Genomic DNA, 9875 nt, shown 5'->3' with positions numbered 1-9875 from the left:
TGCTGCAGCCATGCTGTGCTGTGGTTTTGATGTGCTGGAGGAGAGCTGTGAGCTGCTCCAGGCAGGTACCTTGTTAGCATGACAGAGGGATCAGGGCATAAGGGATTGCCACAAAACACACATATCTCATACCTTAGACAGAAGTAGAGTGACCCACATCCTTTGGAAGGACAATTTGTGAAAAAAGTGATTGTCGAGCCTTGTTTAGGGAACCAAATAGTGTCTTCTCCACAGAATTATGTCTTATTTGCCATTATCACAATGTCAACTTTCTGTGCCCAGTTTGTCACCTGGGACTCTGCTGAGCTCATTGCCTTCAGTAGAAGCACTGGGGACTCCCAGCTTTTCAACAGCAGCCAAGAAAATGAAACACTTCTCCCTTTGCTAATTCAGTAAGAAGATAAAAGGTAGAAAATAAAAACCTTAGTAGAAAGTTGAGGCCTCTTAGTTCAGTCAGTGCTCTGCCATGAAAACACCAGAGTCTCTCAGTACATTCATGTGGCATCTACTGACCCTAAATTCCCTCCTGTCCACATGTACATGCAGGTTTTATACTGTTTGTGGCTGATGGTTATAAAAGCCAAAAGACTTATGAATTGCCAGACTCATGCATTCAGCAAATTTGACTCAGACCTCTGGAAAACCACCAGACCAGCTGAAAAAATCCACCACATTAAGCTGACCTCATTCTGCTTAACTCCAAGGACTCTGGCAGTGGAGCCCAGGATCCTTCTAGCTCCAAGCCATTCACTCTAGTAACTGCACGAAAGCTGCAAGAGGTGTCCTCTGCCAAACCTCCTTCTCTAACAGCAGTGATGCCTCTGTTCATCAGCAGGCAGTCATGATTTCTGTTAGTTGTGGCCCAGTTCTGGTCTATTTTAGGATCTCTAGAAGCTGTTAAAAACTAATATCCTCTCACTCCCTCCTCCTAGAATCTCATTTATCACTCTGCCTCCTGCACAGTTACACTTCTCTCTCTTAGCTGGCAATTTCTTTCCTATGATATAAATTTTGGATGACCCTAAGGGGTTGTCAGCACATGGGTGCAGTGGACAAAACTACCAAGTGATGGGGAAAGATTTAAGGAATTGGGACTGCTAGGCAAGGGGGAACTGTGCTAATTAAAAGGAAAAGGAACAATAAATAGCCAGAGACAAAATGTGAAGATACCCAAGCAGGAGCATCCTGGCAGTAGAGGAGCTCCTTGTGATCTGTCCTGAGTACAGTACAGCTCTCCTCCAAAACTAGGCTCCTCCAAAAAGGGCTATGAAATGCACCAATTTAGTAATAGACAGGTTCTCTCACTGAGTGTATTCATTGTCATGTCTGCTGACTTGAGGTATTTTTAGTACATTCTTACAACTATTTGCAATACAGTCACTATAATTACAAGCATGTCAGTGAACTCAACTTTGTCTTTTGTCTCATAAATAGAACAATTGTTAATTAAGCTTGATAACCAAGTTCTGTCCCTAATGGCCCTTGGTTAGCCACATGGTGGTGTAAAGATCAAAACAGTGACCTTAGTTTGCACATATGAGATAAGGGAAATATTTTGGCTTACAGATTCCCTGTGATAAGGAATGATGCTTAAGACAGTGTGGCTTACTGATCAAATACAAGGCTGCATTTGTTGGGCCAACATAAGAAGTTCTACCTACAATTTCAGTGGACCCACATGACAGCTGATCTCATTTAGAGGTAATTTTATATGTAAGCAGATGCTAACTACAAATAAGGTGTGAAACTAAGAATAGGTGCCTGGAAAGGGAGGTAGTACAGGAGGAAAGGAAGCTTTCTAAAACCACTAATCAGACTGCACTGTTTCTAAATGTCAACTAAAGTTACTGAACTCTCCCTGTACGAACAGCTCAGCTTTGCACTAAAATATCTATACACCTGCCTGCATAGATATGAGCGTGCACACACAGGGAGGAACTCTGAGAGCCCCTTCCAGGGCAGCAGCTTCTCAGGCTGGACTATAGTAAAGTAAATGAATCACTCTCCAGATCTAACATGGGTTTTTTCTCACAAGTGCCACCAGTCTTAATACACTGACAACCCACTGGTTCAAAAAGTCAAGGAACACAAGTGTTCATGGGACTGTCATTTGGTATAAAGCATTTGTAGACTGTGAAACACAACCAATCACCAACCTGCTCTGTCTCCAAGCACTATGGCACGTCTGCTGCTACAATCAAGAAATGTGTACTATGGGTCAAGAAAGGGCCAGAGGTAGCTGCTGAACGCCACTGAGCCCGAATCTGCCTTGTGCCTAGTAGTAAATGGCAATAGTACAAAAACTGGCTTAAGTTTACAGGCTGTCAGTGGCTCCTGTGGGCCAATAAAGCACCAGGGGATCAGTGGTAGCATGTAGAGAAACCCACTCCGGTTCCCTCAGATTAACACTGGGGAGCCACAATAAAGGCTCCAGAATGCAACAGGGTTCCCCTCTGCTGAGATCACAATTCAGCGATCAATTGCACTGCTGTTAAGTCCCCGACTTAGTACCAATGCAGATCAAAGTTAGCACCACAAGACTTCTGTCTTTGTCTGGAAAGGCAATGGGAGGTATATGCTATACAGTCCACCTGGTGCTGAAACACCGCATAATGTCTAACAGACTGATTATACCACCAAACATCACTGGGCATCGCATTTCATGCACAGCTCACTGTCTTGCTTTCAAACAACCAATATTCCTTCTGCTTTTTGTGCACATTCACACACAAAAAGCAAACAAACAAAGCCAAATTTTCCCTGCTTCTCATCTCATTACCGTGCAGCTCACTAATTTTATTCTCTCGCAGGTGTGAGCACTCCCAGCAGCAGGTTTCCAGCAGCAAATTAGGCAAGCTAAATTACTGGAAGTTTACCAAAGGAAAGGAAATAAAGACCTCAAACACCTTGTGGACTTTTCTCTCCCTCAAATCAGTAGCTTGTTTATTCTAATAATAATAAAGCACCAGAAGGATGTAATTAATGTCAAGCACAATTCGCTCCTGTTACTTTGAGGTACTAAAATCAAAACCAGAAATCCTGACTTTGAAGCAATATACACACAAAAACACAAGAAAACTTTTATATGTACGATTTTCTAATTTAGGAACATCCATGTGCAATGTGAGCTGCTCAGCAAATTGAGCCAGGAAATACATTAACTGGAAGCTAATTTAGGGCAGAACTATTTTACCTCATGTTTTGAAACTGTTCCATCAGGTTATTTCACTGCAGAAAGTCAGAACATTTTGGAGAGGAGAGGGAGTGCACTAAGGGGAAGAGAGAAGGCAGGAGATTTTGAATGGTGGGGTTTTGGCTAAAAGGGAAGGGAACCTATTTCTGGTAGGCTCTCCCCCACACCAGATTAATGATACATCACGTAAGAAAAATGTCTCCATCCCAAGGCAGACCCAATTATATTCTGCGTTAACTGAAACATATGGGAACATTTCAGTATGAACAAAAACTGCACTGTATGAGCTTTTTTCTATGAGCTTTCCAGTTCATTTAACCCTTGCTATGGTGTGCATTAAGGACAGCCTGAGATTACTGGTGTAACACTCCACTGAGTATTTTTTTGGCTCAGATAATGCAACAGTAACTCCCAGCTTTTATACTGATAAACTAGAAGCCTACTTGCATTTCAAAACACTGTAGGCTCCCTTCTTCATGCCAAATTTTTCAGCTGAAGGGGGTGGATGTTACAGTGGGCTTCCTGAGAGCACCCATGTTGAACAAAAAACAATTTTTTGAACAGAGGATGGCAACACTTTAAAATAATCTGTGAGAAAGATGATCCTAAATGCTATTCATGGGAGCTTAGGTTCCCATATTACCAGGCTGCCTTTGAAAATGCTGCCTCTGAGTAATCCCTAGTTTTTGCTTCTTCCCTTTCCTGACTGTGCCCTTGTTCACCTTCACGTTGGGGTTCCAGAAGCACTTTTTCTTGATTGCAACAATGAACACCAGCGGTCATGGTGAACCACCACAAACCAAACCTGCATTAAAACTCATGCCCCTCTGGGGTTCCAGAGCAGCCCAACCTAACTGGGCAATGCAGCAAAGCAGTCTGCTTTTCTCTTGCCCTTTCATCTTCTTGCTTTCCTTGTTGACAGATGTGCCTGGCTGAGATGATCAGCTGCACCACCACTTTTTTGTCAGGTAGATGAGGAGCTATCAAGACTTAGACCATTTTCTAATGTTAACTATTCGACTTATGTTTCAGTACTAATGTTTACTATGTCAACTAGTTTACTTTCCTCTTTTGAGAGCACACTGACATTAAATTAGTTAATGTACCTCCAAACTCTCATATTTTCCTGACTGTCAAAACAAGCAAACCCCAGCAGCTCGGGAATAGCTGTAATGAAAAGCTTTGGTTTTGTATTTTCATACTGTGGGTGTGGCAGGAAGGAAACGCCCCAAATCAAAGTGGAAGGTCCTTCTGCCATGGGAAACAAGGGAAGATATCTCTCCAAGTCAATGCCACGGTATTGAGTGACAGGATACACATTGGTTTTCATTTCCGGACAAATCTCAGCAAAGCCAGGAACATATTCATCTCATTGTCATTCATGGAAAGTAAAACCACAAAAAAGAATGTTGCAATTTTGACTTCTGAATTTCAGGGGCCATCAGGCTTCTATGAATTAATTTTTTTTTCATTCAGCATGTATTCTTAAAATAATCTTATTTCAATTTAACACCTGTCAGCAATGCTTCACCTATACAACCCAGTGAATTTTGTACAATTTTTAGTCCAAATTTGTCTAGCTTCAGCTTTCATTTGTCTGTTAGTCTATTGCCAACTTGCTGCTCCCCTTACAGACTGCAAATCAATGCCCCTTTAATCTTAAGCTTGAACCCAACAGACTGTCCTCTGCAATTTTTCTCTTGAGGCCTGGTTTCCAGTCTTTTTATCTTTCACATAGTTTTTCAATGACTCCTTCCCTATTTATTTGCCATCTTCTCCAACTGTGGGCACCAGCATGGAGGAGGGTTAATGCTAGACTCAAAGCTGCAGGAGTGGATACCTGTCGTGTACCTATAGTACAGCTCACACAGAAGGATCCCAAGCAGCAAATCCCACTAACATCCCCTGGGCTGCTTCAGATGCGTTTGGGATACAAATAGTATTCAGAAACTGATCCCATGTCAGTGAACAGATTGTCTTTCTCAAAAAGAGTACAAATGAAATAACCATAAAGATGAAAATACTGCCAGGGATATTCTGGACAAATTTCACTTACCGTTACACTGAGAAACAAGGACCTGAAATTGCTCAGGATTGAAAACGAGATGTTACAGCATTTGGTTTCTGGATCAGGAGTTCAAATCAGATGGAGGAGGGTAATGAACAAAACCTCATTATCACCTAGCAGCCACTAATGAGTGTCAGTAGCTAGATGAATACAGGACTTTGCTGACTGACAGTGGCAGCTCCTGTTTTAGCAAGAGCTGTCTTTGTAAGAAGGTCTGGAAAACTGAGTCAAAATTCTGAAACTAAATAATCCTGGGCTACAAAATGACTTGCAGGATGGCAAATAAAGGGCAGTGACTTTACTTCTAGGTCATATGCTTTTAACCAGAGTGGAGAAACAGTAATGTGAAGCAGTTAATGTTTAGTAGCCTGTGTGTAAATCATTTACTTATGTCCAGAGGGCAAATACCCAGGATGAGTACCACAAGCAGCAGCTTCAGCAAAAACGGTAGAGGGGTAGATATGCCCAACTCTCCACACTGAAGTAAGCGGGGAGGCACAGCAGTGGTGCTGAGTAAAACCGTGGCAGAGCTGCTGGGGCTGCTCCAAGCCTGGAAGTCCAAGAGCCCACAGACCTTTCAGGGTTCTGCAACCATCAGCTTCAATGATTTTAATTTGGCTGGCTGGAGAAGGGGCGGTCAGTGTGTAACTGTCCTCCAAGCAACTGTCTCACAAAGATAATGGTATTCTAACTTTTAAAGAGGACTTTCATTGCATAAACAAAAGTCTTTTTCAAAGATCTGTGATACAAATAAGGAGGGTGCCTGTCCTCCCTCCAAAAGTTTGGACTGCTTTGACAGCGCTGTGACACAAGGCAAGTCCCCTTCCCTCTCCCTCTGTGTGCTCTACCCTCACTGTTTGACTGCCTGAGAGATTTTCACCTTTTTTTCCCCGAACATGTTTTTTTCTTTGGCTATTTTTTCTTTCCTATATAAAGCACAAGCCCAGTAATATTTAAGATGATGACAACTGTCGGACCCACAGTTTTTGAGTCAGCTAAAATGTTGATGATTTTGCTTGTCCCCGATCTTCACTGCTGTCAGTTCTGGTACTTTTCACACAGTTTGAGATTCACTTTCAAATGTGTCATCTTGGCTGAGGCAGGCTCTTTGACCTCAGAATGACACCCAGGCACCTTAAATCCTCACACCCCAGAGCAAACCTGCTGCTACGGAAAAGCCTTGCTTGGTTTGCAGACAGAAGGGCTGGCTGCCCTACCCCACCTAACTCCCACAAATACCCACTGCGCTAGGGTTAATGGAGGAAGGGACAGTGGAATTCACTGCTCTGCCATGGCTAGCAATTGGCAGCAATAACAAACCAAGAGAAAGACAGTCAGGAAAATTCCTGGGTAGAGAAGCGCCAGGAGGAAGCATGTGGTTGAGCCACGTTGCAGAATTTGCAGCAGAGGATGGAAACTGGAGGAAGAACATACACAGCCTGGGTAACTCTGCTGGAGCACTGGGGCAGGCTTGGGAAGCGGAGCAGAACTTTTTCTAGACATTAAGAATGTGGTAAGAATCTTCTCATAACCCTTTTTCCACACTCCTTAGTTTAACTTTCCTTGATGACCTCCCCTACTCCTAAGGTGTGGTATAAATCACAGGCATAAAATTACATGCAGTTCTGTGTGAGCAAGCATTTCTCCACTGCAAGGCTGACTCACTCCCTAGGTAATGGGGGATATTAAGAAGTTAAATCCTTCAAACTACTGTTGTGAACAGCAGTACTTGACATGATGACCCAGGACCTGAATAATCTTGGACTCTGATCTAGTTAAACACCCTTGTCTAATAACCGCCCCAGGCTTTCAGACGGCAAAACTGGAAAAATAGAGCAGCATCACAATACAAAAAATCTTACTCATGACATTCTTGGCTAAGAACCTGCTCACCTTGAGCTGCCAGGTCAAACAGGCAGGTAGGAAGCGCTGGGGGTAGAGATGGCCAGGCAGGAATGGACAGTTCAGGCTGCAGTTCAGCTGTGAATGAAACCAATTACCCTTCCAAGCTCTCAGCACTTTTGTTTCAGCCCATTACATCTGCTCTGTAACGTGTGCTTCACTGCTCGGTGAGGTGGGCTTTACTAATGATGGGAGTCAGGCTCTTTGTCTTGGGCATGCCAGGCTTTTCACATCTATGCTCACTGCCTGTTTCTGAGAAGAAATTAGATGAATTTTTCTGGAGTATGCACAGGAAACCCCTGGATGCTGACATTTGGAAATGGGGTCAGGAAAGACTGTTATCTTTCGGTCTGGGAGTGCACAGCCCTTTCTGGAAGCAGCATGCTGCCAGCATGTTTGCAGGGAGAATTGCAGGATAAGCAAGAGCCTCCAAGCAGAGCTATGTTACACATCAGTGATCCCTAGAGAGCATGAAGAAGCTTAAGAGCAGCAGTTCTTAAATAAATAATAATAAAAAAGAAATCTGGAGTAAATGAGTAAATAAAGCGAGGCCATACTCAATGATGGAAAAAAACATATTACAATAGGCCATATTTCCCATTGGTGGTGTCCGTCTCTCTCAAATCACTCTGCCTTTCTATGCCGCAGCACTTCGTCCTCTTTAAAATGCCTTTTCAGCGGATTAGCCTTTTGATAGCCACTCCCAGCCCTGCCAGCCTTGGTTAGTATCTGCCTTGCTGTCAGACAGAGATTTGCAGAACTGGAAAGTGACACCAGACCAGGGACATGCCACCCCACCAAACTGCGGGGCCCCTCAGAGGGGGAGACTCCAGGATACCCCTTTTGGCTCCTAGTCCTGTTTCAGTCTTATGAGAATTACAGTACAGTGCCATGTCAACCACTGGGATAGGATGGAAGAATTAGAGCCTTTGAGCTTCATTTACTGCATGACAGGTGTAATATTCAGAGACCTTTCTTTTGCTTTTCAACAGCAGGCAGCAGTTTAAAAAGACCCTTAAAAATTCTTTTTTGTGCACTGTCCTAAGAGCTGCAACTATACACACCCACTCCTGGACAGGATCCAGAAGTGTCAGCAATAGCCTGAGGGTTAAGTCCCTTCCTTTCTTATTGAAAACAATAGTCTAAAGCTCACCATGAAACTCTTTGTTCCATACCCTCTACAATGAGGTGGAATGAGACCCCAGGGCATTCCACCACGGTAAGCCCAAACCAGCCTCGTGTAACTTGCCTGAGGGCCTGTGAATTAACATTTGCAGTGACTGGGTAGGTAAAAACTTTCCTCACAGCCATTTTTTGGCACTGCAACACCCATCAGAGCCTCAAGTATTCCTATGGCGGCCACACATTGTGTAATGTTTATTATGGCCTTGTACTCAGCACTTTGGTAGATATCCAGTATATGATTCCTCCCACTTTTTCCATGTTTTTCTGCTCTTCTATCAATTAACTTTCTTATAGATACGTATCCTGCTATAAAACACATTTTTGATGTAGAAACCCCAATATTCCTAACACGTTTTTATTCTATAATGGTCAGGAACAACCACCTCCTCAACAAAACCCAGGAACCTTAATGTAGTTGATTTAATTTCTCGTGACACACTTGCAGTGCTTGTAATTTCGCCTCTGGCACTGGCATCCAGCCACAGTGGTGAGTCATTGACAATTTCATTTCAAGGGTTAAATTTACATGTTTTACATAATGAGTACACACATTTTTCCGTTCCTACTAATTAAATTCATTGAGTCTTCTGTGACTCCACTGTCACTATGTAAATGGAGGCAACCGACCATTGTTGAGAGAGGCACTAGGCGACCGGTCCAACCCCCTCCATCAGTCACTTCCTGGAACACAGCCAGGCCTTTGCAGGACTGCAGAGATGACCCAGATACTACAGCACATATTTCTGGACCTCTGAGAGAGGGAAAGTATGAGGTCTGGAAAAATAATAGTTTCTTGCAGATCTGTCAGAGACCAGGACTGTCTCCATGCAAGCTGGGAAGCATCAGGACTTCACTATTTGCCACTTGCTGATTACATATAAAAGTGCTAATTAAAATAGAATTTCCTACTTTAGTTTCTGTTGCTTGTCTTCAGCAAAATTCTGTACTCAGAAATTGTCAGAAAATACACAGCTCATCCTCCCAACATCTGCACATTTCTAAATTCCTCCTGCAAAAAGTTCTCATCCCTAAGCGTTCCTGAGGAACAGAAGGTACTAAAAAGGCATGAAAAGGCAGCAAGCTCTGGGAAGGAGTGGTTTGGAGATATTTCACCTCAGACTTGGCAGACTCCTGAGAGCGGCAGAAAAATGCAGTCTAAACCAAAGACATAACACAGCCACATAAGGAAAACACTGCAAGCTTTCAGGGAGGACACAATGTCTCTGCCTGTCTTTTTACACCTATCACTATATATTCTGATCTTGAGTGGCATCCCATCTCTCTGTTGTAATTTAAACAAGCAGATATATATGTATCTTTAATTCAGTAAGCCCCCTCTCGAATTCTCTGGAACTCCTGTGTGAAGGGAAACATGAAGGACCTTGTTTTGCTCCTGGGCAGATTTGCTGCTCCAAGGCTGCTCCAATGCCCGTGCTCTAACCTTTTGCTTGCCTCTCAGTTGCGTTCAGGGAAGCACTGGCAGAGCTGGGAAGCAGCAGGAGGGAGACAAAGCCCAGCATGGCACAG

The 9875-nt window shown here is 43.4% G+C and overlaps 1 protein-coding gene across 1 annotated transcript in view; it reads right to left on the bottom strand.

Annotated features, from left to right (window-relative positions):
- Positions 1–9875, bottom strand: part of HS6ST1 (heparan sulfate 6-O-sulfotransferase 1) — a 209170-nt gene that overhangs the window by 27722 nt on the left and 171573 nt on the right. The window lies entirely within an intron of this gene.

This window comes from Phalacrocorax aristotelis, chromosome 7 (assembly GCF_949628215.1).
Source record: "Phalacrocorax aristotelis chromosome 7, bGulAri2.1, whole genome shotgun sequence".
NCBI lineage: Eukaryota > Metazoa > Chordata > Aves > Suliformes > Phalacrocoracidae > Phalacrocorax > Phalacrocorax aristotelis.
The sequence above is the reverse complement of the archived record's forward strand: the minus strand, read 5'-3'. Positions and strand labels throughout refer to the sequence as shown.